The following is a 14466-nucleotide window of genomic DNA, read 5'->3' on the forward strand; positions in this document are numbered from 1 at the left end:
AATATGAGAAATATTAATGGATTTGTCTGAAGAGGCAATGGGCGGCAGAAGGACAAAAGGCAAGAGGAGGAAAGGAAGCAATGGTATTTAAAAACTTCCTTCATGTAATCTTTTAAGATTGCACTTTCAGCTGCTTAGCCTGGATTTTGCTGCTATTGTCAGGATTACCGATAAATCTGAAAGCTTTGCTTTGCCTCAAGTGGCATGACCAAAATCAGAGTGTCCAAGTAGTTCTCCTGAGAGTCTCAATACTCAAAATGCCAAACGAACAACTCACTGCAATGCCTTGCAATTAAAAACTACCATCAAAGAGCTGCATTATCACTGGATAAAATGCACACACATCATAGTCTGCAGGGAGATCAGTCTGCTGCAAACTCCAGCCACATCAGTACTGCCTTAGGGTAGGGCTATTGTAGATTAACCGTACAAAACTGTCCCTGGTGAATCAGCACTGCAGCATAGCGGAGGCATATTAGGTCACTAGCCTGTGACCGATTACCCTAAAAAAATAGCTTCCTTTTTCATGGATATGATAGGCTCAAGTGTTTCAACCTGAAGCAAGTACCAAAAATATGAACTCTCTCTTTTGGGAAGCAGAGGAGTAAGGGGTAGTGGCCAGTACATATAAAAAAATAATAAATCAAATGCCTACCTGGTAGATGGGAGGATAATACAGCAATCTCTTTTCTCTCCAGTATGCAGGTGCTGCACATTTGTTAAGATTGCTTAGTGAAATACATGTATGCAGTGTACTAGGATGACTTTGCTCTATCCCTGCTGGTGTGCAACTCTTTCAAAAATGAAATTCTGAAATGCAGCATGCAGTTAGCAAACCAGCACTTTGCACACATAAGGCACAGTGCTGGGAATCAGTGGACAGAAATGTCAGGTAACAGAGATGTGCAGAGACTGCTTATGCTAGGATATCAAATTCAAGCTCAAAAGGAGGGTTTACAGACAGAAAGGGTCAGCTGCTTTGCATACTGTGACAGCAGCCACCAACTTCCCCAACCACATCTGCTACTTGGCTGGTCCTGATCAGAAACTGCATTCGAGTATATGAAAGAATCATTGAAAACCAAAATAGAATTAAAAAGACAAGATCCAAGGTACTAACAGGTGTGATGCTGGCAAGCAGCAGAATAGACAGACATTCACCTGCATGGTAATCTGCTTGCCTGATTATAAACACACACAACTAGCCAAGCAGAATTCTGTGGCGGAAGTTCACCATCCTCAAGAGCTTTGGGGGTTGGTTGTGTGTGTGTTAGGGGAAGAGGTTGTTAGCAACCCCAGATTTCACCAAAGCATCTGGCTGGTCAGTGCAAAAGGTTCGGTCCCATATCAATTTTCAGAGAAGCTGGGAGAACAGAAATTGTGTTCGGAACTGTATACTCACCATACCTCTCTCTGGGGACACCTCAAGCAGTGCCAGGTAAGTGAGGTACAGGAGCCCAGTGATAGTGGCCTTTAAAACTAGAAAAAATCTAAACTTAGATGAAATAAAATCTCTCCTATCTCTGAAAAATAGCAGTAGGTTAGGGAGGCACTTCCCTAAAAAAAAAAAAAAAAAAAAAAAAAGAAAAGAAACATTATCCAGCCCACTAAATTGCAGAGAAGATCCAGTGGCATCTCTTAAAATGAATACAACCCCTCTAAAATCTGAGATAACAGCATAAAGCAACCTATTCATTAATTTTTAATCCACCCACAGCTGTTTCAAAGTCCACTCCAGGACAGAGGTCTACACACAAGGATGGATGGTTTCCTAGAAGAAAAAGGATGCTCCGCAAGTTAATTGAAGTAGAGCGATCAGAAGGCACTTTCTGGGGGTCTTTGGGCAAATCGGGGTCTCTCCATACTTCAGACCATCAGTCTGCCAAATGCTACTTGTCTGTCTCACAGGAGTACTGTATAATTTAATTAATGTTTGTATAGTATTTTTATAGCTTGTGCTGGAATATGCTAAAGAAGAGCAAAGTATCATCATTCATCACTCTGAAGAATTTGGCTAAACCAAAAGTCTGATACCAATATAGACTAGAGAGGATAGGACACTTAACTCGGTATGTCTCCCCACCAACCAAAGGATAAAATTCCGCAAAGGTAGTAAGGATACATTCTTCCCCTTGACACAACTGATACTGGTACCAAGAAAGAGCGGAAGGACAAGTAGATCAAAGTGACTGATGGCAAAATCACTCCGGACAAAAATGATTTATAAAAGTGGAGGTCAATTTTAGAGTTCATGAATGTGTGCATCAGACAGCTCTAAATGCAGTACACCTTTGCAAAGCACCTGGCTTCTACTTTGCCATCTGTCCCCACACAGCTCTGCTAGTGAACCTCAAGTGTTTTATGTAAACACCCTGCTATTCCAGTTCTGGGCCCTCATTGAGCTGTCTAATGCACCTCAATCCTAATTTGCCTCACCTTTTCCACTTGGAACACCCAAAACAGATTTGCCAATGCTTCTTACTTCTGTGTTGTGCCCCTGCTGTTCCTAGCAAAGGTTTGTCTAGAGAAGAATTTGCCAATAGTAATTAATTTTGGGCAAATGCCCCTTAAAGACTATGCTGAGAGAAAGCCAAATTCATTTCATCTGTGACCAAAACTAAATTTCAACACCTCTAGAATAGGTGTGGCCAAACTCTGGCTCGTGAGCCGCATGTGGCTCTTTTACAGTTAAGTGCAGCTTGCTGAGCCCACTATGTACCCCTCCACTCTCCACCTACCAGACTGGGGGAGGGGGGGCCAGAGTTTGGGGCTTCTGCCCTGTGGCGGGGGGGTGGGGGTAGGGGATTCTTCCCTGCAGGGAGCGGAGCAGGGGAAGGGCATTGTCAAAGAGCTTTAGCCCCATGCCCCAGTAGCACTGCTCTCCGCAGGGCAGGTTGTGAATGTCTCAAGGCTCTTGAACTTCTCAAGATTATTGTACACAGCTTGGAGGGTCAGTAAGTTTGGCCACTCCTGCTCTAGAAGTTAAAAATTCTCTATTAGCACATGGAAGAAAAGATACAAACTTGCAACCAAACATACAACCTGGCAACATGTCAAATTCTCGGAAGTTTGTTCAATTAACAGCTTTCTATTTTCACATTCAAAATATGTTTTCTGAAGCATTTCAGAGCCAAAAATGATTTTACTCTGGTTATTATTCACTCCGGGCTCTGTTACCCCCATGATTATCTGACAGAGGTTTAATGATATTTGGAAGCTTTCCAGCAATAATGTAGAAGGACTGCAGAAAGAGGAGGCAGACAGGTGCTGATCCAGAGAGGCAGCTCCTTATAATGCACACCACCTTCTGTCAAAACTCGAAAGCTGCTCCCTTTTAATGGCTTAAGGCATTCCAGCCAGATGATGAACAAAACATTTAATTATTGCACAGGTGTTTTATGATTAAGATGTGCTTCAGAGGAGTTCCACAGCAAGCACAGAAAAAAATTACTGGGAGTGGAAAAGAGGGAAGCATTTTACCGTCACAAGCACACACCCCACACCAGGGATTCAAAATCAGAAAGACAAAGAACATGTCAGATAGATATCTGGATCATTGGTTTTGTTCTGCAAGCACACATATCTGGCTGTACCCCACTCTCTCTGCCCCACTGACGTGCAGTGTAACCCTTATGCTCTTGATAAGGTGATGAACAACCCTTAAATGTTATTTCTTGCATCCTAGATTTCTGAAGGGGCTGTAGAAGATATGCCTGTACATATTTTATCACAGATACAATGAAGCAATATGGACTTCTCTGTGGTAGAATGTCTAGGACAGGGGTTCTCAAACTGGGGGTCAGTACTCCTCAGGGTGTCGCGAGGTTATATATATATATATGGGGGGTCATGAGCTGTCAGCCTCCACCCCAAACCCTGTTTTGCCTCCAGCATTTATAATGGTGTTAAATATATTAAAAAGTGGTTTTAATTTATTGGGGGGGGGGAAATCACACTCAGAGGCTTGCTATGTGAAAGGGGTCACCAGCACAAAAGTTTGAGAACCACTGGTCTAGCATCATAAAAATTCAAATGATCCATTCTCGATTTTCTCAATTAATATACAATGCAAAATACAAATACCATAATTTACCAAAAATTCATCATTCATTTTTCTCTCAATTCTGTTAACTGGTTTTGCAACAAAGCAAATAAACATGAAATTATTACAATTGAGTTTTTAAAAAAGTCTCAGTGTAAACCACAATGCAAAACAAAACTACTTATATATTTTCTTAAATAAGGAAACAAAATTAAAATCAACCTCTTAAGTCAGCTATGCTTTGGCTTTTAAAGCACTAAACATGTAATCAGTTCTTACTGGAAAGTTATCATTACTTATTATGAAGGGGGGGGTTGAATTTGTGGACTGCATGTGATTTTTTTTAAAGTTTTCTTTTATTGAATCAAAGTAAAGCAAATACAAAAACAAAAATAAATATTTGCTATAAAGTAAGAACGAACTATATAACATTGGGTGTTTTGCACAAATTTCATGCAACAATCCCAAAATACATAAACACACTGTAGGTACAGATAATATAGTAGCCAACATTTTAAATGCAGGTGCAAAGCCAATGTTTAGATACATGAACGAATGAGTTTTCGAAAACGTTCAGCACCAACAGCACCCGCTGAAGTCTATGGGACCTGCGGCATGCTCTGCACTTTTGAAAAACAAGCCATTTATTTAGGTGTCTAAATACAGCTTTAAGATTGAGATTTTTTTCAAAGCTATGCAGAGGATCTGCCACCTAACACTTAAATTAATGCCACCTCCCTTCCCGCCCCAGCTTGAGGAGGATGTGGTTGTAGTACTCCAGGACTTCAGTGATCCCCAGCTTGCATGCAGGGGATTTAGGGCTGTTACAGGGGCTGATATAGCTTAAAGCAGTCAGCACAGAACCATCTCCAGAACTGGAGGCCTGTAAACAACTCTTTTGCTGCTTCCACCACAACCATTACTAGAACAGCTGAGGACAGTCTGGTTCACAGGGAGGCCAAAGATTACTGACAGCAATTTAGGACCTTCTTCTTACCATTTACTTTTTTTAAAAAAACAAAACAAAAACCTACTTCAGGCTCTATTTATCTCCCAGTTATGTTTTGGTATCTGGTAGATGTGAAAAATTCACAGGTTGGTTGGAAATATAACAGATGGTTCCTTCTCCTCAACTGCTGTTCTATGAAATCAGTTCATTGTGAAATTGTGGGATGACTACATCAACAATGAGCATGTGATACATAAGCTAAGGGCAATGGGAAGGTAGTCAGGAAGACATACTCCATCATGACAGTTCAATTAATCTGGTAGGTGCTTGCTGTTGTTTCTTAAGGCAAGACTTTTTGGGGCTAGCTGACAGGCTCTCTCAGTGGAGGCCTTTCCCTTGGGAATTCACTCTCCTTCACAGCACAAATCTTGTAGTGTTAAGGGAACAATGCAAGATATTTGTTTTAGCTTCCAGTTCTCTCTCTTCTCCCTCAGTTTATAAAATAAATGCACTTCAGCTTTATAAATAAGGCCTAGCTGCTATGGTGAAAAGAACTTTGCAAACCAACAAATAAATACAAGTATGTATCAGAATTAACTGAATTACTAGTTATTTTGGAAAACACCAAACTTTTGCACATTTACAGGTTGCTAACTTTCTAAAGTCTACTATACAAAAAACTGGTGGATACAGGGTTGAACATGTCTTTGGAAAAAGTTTCACAACTCCTGAATTAACTTATTAATTTCCAAAGCGTGTCCCACCTATGACCAACAGAGGTCACCTGCAGCCCACCTCTCCTCCTAATCAAGAACTGTGCAACATCCTTGTGGCCCCATGCAGTACATACTACAGCAAATGCTTATATGCAGCTAGGCTGACTAATTTCCAGCAGCTTCCATAATTGTTTATGTTTATTTTTGCAATGAAGAGGCTGGATGCCCGTAGAAGCAACTGGAAACAAGGAGTAGCTGCCACCAGCATATGATCAAGCCAGCTCTACTCAGACCATGAGTGGTCCAGAGTACAGCTTAGGAACCACTGAGTTAATTCATACACACTCAGGAAATTATAATACAAATGGACCCAGCTGCTTTTTGGATAAACCACCTCCCTTCCCTAATCCACTTGTTCTTTCTCATGTACTTCAACACTATGTCTCTGTATTCTATAAAGGAACCATTTTAATTCAACTCTTGACAGTTACTGGTGAAAACCATCTTCTGAACCAAAGAGGTGAAGTTGGTGATTGCTGTCTATGGCAGAATAGTGATTTCAGGGAAACTAGAAGATGGGACGTCCACTGGAGTAACAAGGAGGAAATGGGCAAGGAGAAGAAGAAACAGGAAGGAGAGCTACTGAATTCCTAGAGCTTGATTTTCAGAATTGCGGCGCATTCTCAACTCCAACGAATGTCAACAGAAGTAGAGGGTGCTCAGCAACTCTGAAAGTCAGGTACCTAGTCTACTGACACACGGTCATCAAATCACATAGCAAAGCTAAAAAAGACCACTCAGGCTAGCTACTACAACCTTCATCCATTATAGTTTCCCCTCACGTGACTTGTCTCTGCTTTTCTGAATACTTCCAGTGACGACTTCTTTGTTCTACTTTAATGACTGAGAACTCTAACAAATGAAATTTTTTCTGAATGCCTAGTATGAATTCTCATTTCCCACTCCTTGTTTTGCCATACTCAGATGATGTGTATAAGCCTCTTTCTTCACGGATGTTATTTCAATGAAAGTATTTATACAGTGATGTCCATTTAATCTCTTTTCCCAGATAGTACAAAAGTTGATCTTCAGTCTCATCTTCAAAACGGTCCTCCAATCATAGTGTCATTCTAATTGCCCTTTTCAAATCTAGTATAGCATTTCAGTATCCTTTAAATAATGCAAGGATCAGAACTGAATGCAATATTCTGTATTCCGCAAAGTGGAATTACCATCTTTGAAATTTTGCTTTTGAGTCTTCTTTAAACATACTTGAGAAAGCACTAGCTCCCCCCCCCTTACAATAATGCTGCATTACAGGTTTCTGTTCAGTTTCCCTCTTATCCTGTCTTTTTATGATTCAAAACTTTCTAAATAGTTCTCTCTTATTTTATACTGGTTATCATTTTCCCCCAAATGTATTACTTTGGATTTATTTATATAGTGTATCACCTTGCTGACTGCAATGAAAAATCTCTAATCTTTTCTGACTGTTCCGCAGTTTTGATGACTCCTTATGTATATTTCCTATCCCTTTGATTTTGTATTGTCTGTAAATTTAACTTGAGACAGAGTCTATTTCCTCAAGATCATTAATAAAACAGCTAAACAGTATAGGTCCAAACACTGATTGCTGTGGAACACCATGAAAAACATTCCCTATCTGGAGGTGGTACTATTAATGATTATTCTATTCACAGTCAGTCAGGGAGCTGTTAATCCATGTTATTGTATTTTTATCTAGGCAGTTATTTTTCCTCTCATAATAATTTGTTTTTATTTTTTAAATGTGGATACTATATTCAATGCCTTAATGAAATCCAAATACTCCATATTATGTCCACTGCACATTCTTGGCCACCAACATAAAATTATAACAGAGAATACGGTCACATTCACTTTGCAAGATTTGTTTTTCATTAGTTCTTGTTTATCACTCAATAAACATCTTTTTTTCCCCCATCAAGTGTAGGCAGATGCAGCCCCTTAACATACTATTTAATCAGCTGTATAACAGCAGAACCTACAGGCCCCAACTGAGATCAGGGCCTCCCCGCACTTGGTACTGTATAAACAATAAGAGAGTGTCCTTGCCCAGAAGACCTTACAATTAGGGCTGTTGATTAATCGCAGTTAACTCAAAAAAAGTAACTGCGATTAAAAAAAATAAATTGCAATTAATCACACCGTAAACAGTAGAATGCCAACTGAAATGTATTAAAATATTTTTGGATGTTTTTCTACGTTTTCAAATATATCAATTTCTACTATAACAGAATACAAAATGTACAGTGCTCACTATATTTTTTATTACAAATATTTACACTGTAAAAACAATAAGAGAAACAGTATTTTTCAATTCACCTTATATGAGTACTGTAGTGTAATCTTTACGGTGAAAGTGTAACTACACTCAAAAACAAAACAATGTAAAACTTTAGAGCCTATAAGTCCACTCAGTCCTACTTCTTGTTCAGCCAATCACTAAGAGAAACAAGTTTGTTTACATTTACAGGAGATAATGATGCCTGCTTCTTATTTACAATGTCACCTGAAAGTTAGAACAGGCGTTCGCATGGCACTTTTGTAGCCAGCGTTGCAAGGTATTTATGTGTCAGATACGCTAAACAATTGTATGCCCCTTCATGCTTCGGCCACCATTCCAGAGGACATGCTTCAATGCTGATGATGCCCATTAAAAAAATAACGTGTTAATCAAGTTTGTGACTGAACTCCTTGAGGGAGAATAGTATGTCTCCTTCTCTGTTTTACCCGCATTCTGCCATATATTTCATGTTATAGCAGTCTTGGCTGATGACCCAGCACATGTTCGTTTTAAGAACTTTCACAGCAGATTTGAAAAATGCAAAGAAGGTACCAATGTGAGATTTCTAAAAACAGCTACAGCACTCCACCCAAGGTTTAAGAATCTGAAGTGCCTTCCAAAATCTGAGAGGGTCAAGGTGTGAAGCCTGTTATCAGAAGTCTTAAAAGAGCAACACTCACATGCAGAAACTACAGAACCCGAACCACCAAAAAAGAAAATCAACTTTCTGCTGGTGGCATCTGATTCAGATGATGAAAATGAACATGGGTCGGACTGCTCTGCTTTGGATTGTTATCGAGCACAATCCATCATCAGCATAGCTGCATGTCCTCTGGAATGGTGGTTGAAGCATGAAGGGACATATGAATCTTTAGCGCATCTGGCACATAAATACCTTGCGACACTGGCTACAACAGTGCCATGCAAACGCCTGTTCTCACTTTCAGGTGACATTGTAAACAAGAAGCGGGGAGTATTATCTCCTGCAAATTGTAACCAAACTTGTTTGTCTAAGCGATTGGCTGACGTAGGACTTAGTACACTTGTGGGCTATAAAATTTTTAGATTGTTTTATTTTTGAATGCAGTTATTTTTTGTACATAATTCTACATTTGTAAGTTCAACTTTATCATGAAAGGATTGCATTACAGTATTTGTATTAGGTGAATTGAAAAATACTATTTCTTTTGTTTTTTTAAAGTGCAAATATTTGTAATAAACATATAAAGTGAGCACCGTACACTTTGTATTCTGTGTTATTGAAATCAATATATCTGAAAATGTAGAAAACATCCAAAAATATTTAAAAATTGTATTCTATTATTAACAGCCCAATTAATCACAATTAATTTTTTTAATCACTGGACAGCCCTACTTACAATCCATGACTGACTCCTGGCCACTTTGGTAATACAAATAATAAACAGAGAAGACAATCAGTGTGAGAAAAGGGAGGATTATTACACTCTTTACAGATATTAAATCTCTCATTTCCTGACTTGCCCAACGTCACATAGGAAGTCTGTGGCAGGAACTGAACCTATTCCTGTTGAATCCCAGCTGGTGCCTCAACCACAAGGCTAACCTTCTTTATCATAACTTCAAATATGTTACCCATGACAGAGATTAACCATTAAACTAATTGGTTAGTAGTTTCCAATATCTATTTATTTTCTTTTACTCTTTTTAGAGATTAATTTTTCTGATGAGGTTCAGCTGATTTTTCACAGCTGCATCCCAACTGTCCCTTTGATTTTTCGCCTATGTACCTATTAATACGCAACAGAAATATAATGTATATGTCAAGGTTAATCTATTTACTTAACCAAAGTTAGTTTCCATCTTCTTTAAAGATAACTACAATTACTCCTTTATCCGATGAAGTGAGCTGTAGCTCACGAAAGCTCATGCTCAAATAAATTGGTTAGTCTCTAAGGTGCCACAAGTACTCCTTTTCTTTTTCCTTTATTACCACTACCCCAACCAACAAAACAAAAAACCACTCAATTCTCATCCAACAAGAATCCGGATGTTTTTCCATCCTATCTTGGACCTTCTTTATTTCAGATGTACTAGCGAATTATACCCATTATATATTTGCATGTTTGATCTTCTTAAACTACGTTATGGTCTGCTTTCTGACCAGATTTATGCCACCAAAGACCAACACGGTCTTTGCATGTTTACTGACTTTGAACAATTTCAGCACTTTAGTGCTTGGACCTTGTGTGTGTTGCTTGCTGAACATGTCTGGCCAAAAATCCCATTTTTATTTAGAATTTAGTATTTATCTCAGCATCATTCTCCCAATCAAAAAGGGCTGAACTTAACTCCTTCCAGAGCTGTCAACCACAAGGAGCTGCTGAAGGTTTTCTCTATGAGGTAATGCAAGGTATTCCATATGAAACCATCTACTACCTTTAAGCGTAACAGACTGAACAGGAATAAAGCCTGGGTATCTAGCATGTCAGTACAGGGCATTAAACACTAGGCTATTGGGCAGACCAATGTTTTTCAAACTGGGCTCTTGGCATCAATTAGAGTGGGGAGCCTTTTTCATTAAAATGTTTTTCAAAATGGAAGTAACTGTTTTCCAAATGACAGGTTTCAGAGTAACAGCCGTGTTAGTCTGTATTCGCAAAAAGAAAAAAAGAGTACTTGTGGCACCTTAGAGACTAACCAATTTATTTGAGCATAAGCTTTCATGAGCTACAGCTCCCTTCATCGGATTCATACTGTGGAAAATACAGAAGATGTTTTTATACACACAAACCATGAAAAAATGGGTGTTTATCACTCATTCTAAGAGATCTATTCTCTGTTTAGGGTAGGATGGTACTGATTCTGCTAATCCTTATTAATGCTAAGAGTGATATGTTTAACCCTCTAAAAACTGGTGGGAAAACAATGTTTTAAATTATTACTATCATGACATGCCCAGGGTACAATCTAGACTGATGAACAGCTGCGTCACCTCAACCCTTTAATGTGGTGTGCCCTTTACACTGCTTTGCTGCTGAAGTCACCACTCCTGGTCTGTTCACACACAGCTTCCCGCATGTACGTCACTCCCAGCTATCTTGTAGGAGTGCTGCAGCCAGACACTCTTGAACTACACTGCAGTGTGACACCAACACATTCCCAGTCCTAGATATCCCCCTCCCTCCCTCTCCCCCCCGAAATGTGCGTCTTGTACTGCTCTGCTTTCTCCTGGACAATAAAAGTTCACATAAAGTCCATCATTTTGTTAACAAACGATATGCACAAATACTGTATCCCAAATGGATTTTCCCAAACACTTCAATTCAAGCACACTGGATTAGATAAAAACAAACAAAACAAGTTTTTAGTAACTACAAAGAGACAGATTTTAAGTGAACACACGTAACGAGGCATAAAAGTCAGAACTGGTTACAAGGAAAATAAAAGTAAAATGCAACTAATGCCTAACAGAACTAGTGTAAATTCCAAGCAGTTTCTCTCACCACATGTTTCAATAGTTCTACTGACTGAACTACATTCAGTCAGGATCCCTTTCCTACTCCAATGCTGCTTCCTTTGTCTTCAGGTGTCATGAATGCTGTGGGCAGAGAGAAAGGGAGGGACCTTTTGGGTTGTCTCCCCTTTCTTTTTATAGCCCTCTCCCTCCTTTGAGAAGCTTCTCCAGCTGGGAGCAGTGTGCCAGGCAGTCTCCCTGGACAGGAGCCCTATGCTGTTTCTTTGCTAAGGTCTGGTCAACACTATAGACCTATATCGGTATAACTACATCACTCAGGGGTTTGAAAAATCCACACCTTTGAGCAACGTATTTATACTGATCTAACCCTCTCCCTGTGTAGACAGCACTATGTCAGCAGGAGAACATCTTGGGGAGGTGGTTTTACCATGTTGATGGGGGAACTCTCTCGTCAGCTTAGAGCATCTACATAAGAGTCCTGCAGCAACACAGCTGCATCGGTGCAGCTGCGCCGATACAGCTTTTAAGTGTCGAAGTGCCCTAAGATGTAGATTTTTTTGCCCATATCCCCTTTCCTGCCAATAAATAGCCACTTAACAGGTGATGGCCCATTTGACCTTGTTTACACCTGTCAGCTTGCCCTCTGTCTCTGACGAGCTGGTCTGGACACTCCCCAGACTTGAAACAAGTTTTAGTAACACCATACAGTGGAATCTTATAACTTTACATATGCTGCCACACATTTTATCAGGACACTACTGACCAGCAAATTCTGAGTTTTCAAAAGACACCTTACAAGGCATACTTTGTACAAAGATTATTTACAATAGTGTGCCGGGGTGAATACAGGGGTACAGACCGTCAAATATTTCCTCAGGAAGTAAGATTAAATACACTAGCTAGAGGTAGGTAAGTTCTTTGCAAGCACACACATCAACCTTGACTTGCATCACCCCTGCCATTCATGTCCTAAGTCTCCATATGACTGTGACAATGAACCACAATCCAGAGCTGCAGTATCCCTTGACACTCCAGTCTTTGGCTTCTACCAAACAAAGTCTGTCATTTATGATGAACAGTGCTGTGGTATTGTTTGCACAATGAGAACTAGGATGGGTAGAATAAAACTCAGTTTTCCAATGTGATGATTTAGCTCATGTCTATAGTATTATTTCCCCACTCTGCTTACCAACTTCCTTTATGAAAACAATGCTATCAAAACCAAATAATTTCAGAGAATGCTTGAGGATTAAGTTTAGGGTGTATGGAAAAGAGAAAGTTTGTACAGCACACTGCACTTGGACAACAGAACAGCCCTGGAATACCAGCATGAGCAGTGGCAGTATATTAATCATTAGCCTATCATTCAGATCCTATTTCAGAAGTTAATGAAGCCACTTTGCAAAAGGGCAACCTCCTGAGGAGAAGAGTGTAAATAATGTATATGAAATGAGGGAAGTGGGGATGTGGGAAGAAAATCAGCACATCCCTGCAAGGTCGAGTTGGAATGCATCACTAGATCGATGGCTGGTTCTGGCAGGGCTCTATCGAAAAGCCTCCAGCCCATTACGAGTCATATGATGAATTAGTGCCAACAGAAGTTGCTACGGGCACGTGGCTGACAAAAGGGAAATATTAAGTGACCAAGTTCAGGAATGTGATGGAGGTAGAGGAGAATGAGAACACTTCTTACAACAAGGCTTGCTTTGAAGTAGTTATCAGCAGTCTTTTCATGCTCCAACAGCCAGTAGCTCTTTTGGCTAAAACAGTACAAATCAATTGGGAGTTTTAAAAAGACACTGTCTCATATTTCAGAGTGCAGTAGAATGAGAAATAGACATTTGTGGTAGATCAGATGGATTTCCCTGCTTTTACATACCATACATCACTAGAGCAGACAGTCCCTAAGACACAGTGGTGCAGCAATCTATAAATTGTGGGGCCAGCAGAAGGAGCATCTTTTATTCCTTAAAAAGCACTGAGGTTTTTTGGATAAAATGTAAAAAAAAAAAAAAAGGATAGTTTGATTCTCTCTCTCATAAAAATCTGAGGACAAATTTAATGTTTATGTAATGAAGGACTGGGAATAGTGGTTTGAGCTAGGCATAATGTGGCCTCGTACCTTGGAAGTTTCCCCCTTGGACATGCCAGTACACCTCACTTCCGACATGCAGAAGCCTGTTTTTAGATCCAGCTTTAGGATTTTGGGAGTCCACCTCAATCTTAGATCACATTAAGAGCAGTGCAATGATTGTGTTCTTATTGCCTCAATGTATGCCACTTCAATAAGGCAATGCTGAGTCATGATGCAATATTCACAACAACATTTTTGGACGGATGGTAGCTTTACTTCATTTACTGTCCCTTTTTCCTCAGCCATCTGGGATGAAGATACATGAGAGGACAACTCCCCTCCTGGTCTTTAAGCCACCACTCATTAAACCAACAATTTAACACCAACATCTATGAAATTATACACTGATCCTGCAAAACAAAAACACTGCTATGATTTCCCAGTAGCTCTTCCTCCTCATATGCCCGCAAGTCCCTTGATGTGTCTTGATGCCTACCTAAAACCTAAGGCCACAGCGTCGTCCCGCTGTTGCAGGTTTCATTGGATAAAATCTGCATTGTCTGGTATGCCAGTCCTGGACTCTCTCAGATTACTGCCAATGCTCTCAATCCTGATTTAAGACCTCCCCCAGCTATTCCAATCTTGGATGTTTATTTTTTTAAGCAAAAAATCATGATAAAAATGTATGATGTGACTACTGGTTTAATTGATGGGAGTATTAACTAGTGACTACAACAAGAGCAACAAAGTCATTTTTTATTCTGACCTATGGAAAAATATGGTGCAAGTCTCTAGGGGTAAACATTGTTACTGTAAACCACAACACTGATGCCTATTAAGTATCTTTTCCACATGCATGCTTCTTTGTTCTAAAATCTCACTGGCCTTAAGAAGGCGTGTAT

The 14466-nt window shown here is 39.7% G+C and overlaps 1 protein-coding gene across 1 annotated transcript in view; it reads right to left on the bottom strand.

Annotated features, from left to right (window-relative positions):
• Positions 1 to 14466, bottom strand: part of ASCC1 (activating signal cointegrator 1 complex subunit 1) — a 46941-nt gene that overhangs the window by 5777 nt on the left and 26698 nt on the right.

This window comes from Lepidochelys olivacea (assembly GCF_965140295.1).
Source record: "Lepidochelys olivacea isolate rLepOli2 genome assembly, chromosome: 7".
In the NCBI taxonomy this organism is placed as follows: domain Eukaryota; kingdom Metazoa; phylum Chordata; order Testudines; family Cheloniidae; genus Lepidochelys; species Lepidochelys olivacea.